The sequence below is a fragment of the Sinocyclocheilus anshuiensis genome, unplaced genomic scaffold (assembly GCF_001515605.1).
Source record: "Sinocyclocheilus anshuiensis isolate Anshui unplaced genomic scaffold, SAMN03320099.WGS_v1.1 scaffold919, whole genome shotgun sequence".
Classification (NCBI taxonomy): Eukaryota; Metazoa; Chordata; class Actinopteri; order Cypriniformes; family Cyprinidae; genus Sinocyclocheilus; species Sinocyclocheilus anshuiensis.
The window spans coordinates 556,028-558,206 of NW_015547671.1; positions in this window are offsets into that span (position 1 = coordinate 556,028).

Here is a 2,179-nt window from a genome sequence, read left to right on the forward strand (position 1 = left end):
AGAGTCTGACTGGACGCTGTTACTGGGAGGCTGAATGGAGTGGACGTGTTAAAATATCAGTGTCATATAAAGGAAGCAGATGCAGTACTCGTTCCCGTATCTCAGGGAACCGAGGTTACGTTAGTAACAGAGTACATTTCCGGTTGTGTTTATTTTTTCATCCAAATAGGAAGAAATAGTGTTCAGTAAACACGCTATGTACACTATAGATTTTTCAAGACAAAAAAAAAGGAAATAAAATAAAGTAATATAAAAGAGAGACACTCAATTCAGTTTCGGCAGATATAAGGGATTTTGAAAAAGCGGTTTCAAGCATTGTACATTTTTTTGACCATGAATTATTTATTATTATTATTGCTTTTAAGAGTCTTGTTTCTGGAAAAGTTTGTCAGTGTATGTGTCACGAGTTGCTACTGTGCGGGAACATGGAGCGAGGAACGAGGAGACCAGGAGTACAAAACCAAGGAATTTATTTTTATCGCGGTGAATCACACGTAGCACAAGGAGTAGACATCAACAATACTGGACCAACACTAACTGAAAGGACTGGGGCTTTTAAACACAGGATAACGGAGGACTAAGGAGACACATAGAATTGGAATCAATGGAAATTAAACATAGGAAACACCTGGGATGAAATGAACTGAATGCACGGGAGACAGAGACTGGGTCACAGAGCACAATACACACACAACATGGAACAGAGTCTGGCATAACGCCCCCCTCCGGAAGGCGTGTCCTCACGCCATATAACATCCAATGGGGCGTATCAGGAAACTCGGACGGCCATGGTGGATCAGGGGACTCGGGAGGCCATGGCGGAGCAGCCTCCGAAGTTTATAGACCTAAATACATGCCTAGTTCCTGCGGTGCGAACACGCCAAAATCGGGAACTTCTGGTAAAAGTTCTAGGAACTCAAGTCAAGTCTACCAGTTAATTCCAGAGTTCTCTCCAGTTTATGAGTCCGCTCCAAAACCCAATCAAGTTTTTGAGTTCATTCCAGAGCTTGCTCCTTTCTACGAGTCCGCTCCAGAGCCTGTTCTATGTCACAGCCTTCTGCTGGATTGCCCATGACAGCCACAAGAGGGCGCTCCTCTTTGATCATTGCCGATTGCTTGTGGACTTAATTTCCCATCACCCCTTACGCGGTCTAACAGGTCTCATTGGCTGCGTCCGAAACCGCCCACTTCTCTACTATATAGTAGGCGAAAAGCAGTAGGCGAGCGAATAAGTATGTCCGAATCCTTAGTATTCATAAAAGAGTAGTCGAGAAGTTCCCGAATGTCCTACTGCTTCTGCCCAGCTTCTTAAGTGCTCGCCGATGGTTACTTTTCTATCCCAGGAGGCCACGCGAGAGGATACATCATAAAGAAGAAGAAGAGGATGCGTCATAATCGAACATGGCAGAAAATTTGGATGAGGGTGTTTACAAATGTACGTATTACAAACTTAAAACACGGTTCCTTATTTTAAATTTGCATTTGTTGAACTACTTTAGAGCAAATTGTTGAAAGTGTAAAGATGTTAAATGGTATAGTATAGTTGTGATGTTGCTGTATAAACACATTTTATTATGTATAGCTAACGGGGGATACAATTCACTGTTGTCAGCACTGTTTGCAATAGATGAATCTAAGTAATGTAAATAAATTTCCATAAAGTAACTAAATATAAGTAATCTATTTTATTTGTCCATTAGTACTGTTGAAAAATTGAGGAACATTTGTGTTGGATAAAATGCTACTTAACACATCATCAACTACCTCAAAATGTACAGTGGGTACGGAAAGTATTCAGACCCCCTTCAATTTTTCACTCTTTGTTATATTGCAGCCATTTGCTACTGTCTCAGCTGTGTTGAGATGCAGTAGATGTGGGCTCACCATCTGTAAATGCATGTTTGTGTAGCGTCTGCGTAGAATCATGCATGATCGTTGGGGTTTTATGGCTTAAGAGACCCTTTTAGCCTTTGACATTTGCATATAAATTACAGTCCTGGTCACAGACTTTACGTTTATATGGGGGCTAAATTGCCAAATGGTTCCTCGCTATCAAGGAGATTCTAAGCAGTCCCCCACTATCATCTCCCCATCTGATTTCAAACACTTTCCAAAGAGATGTAAATGACCCCGATGCCAGGCACCGATGGGCCTGGCTGACCAAGCAAACTAACACACA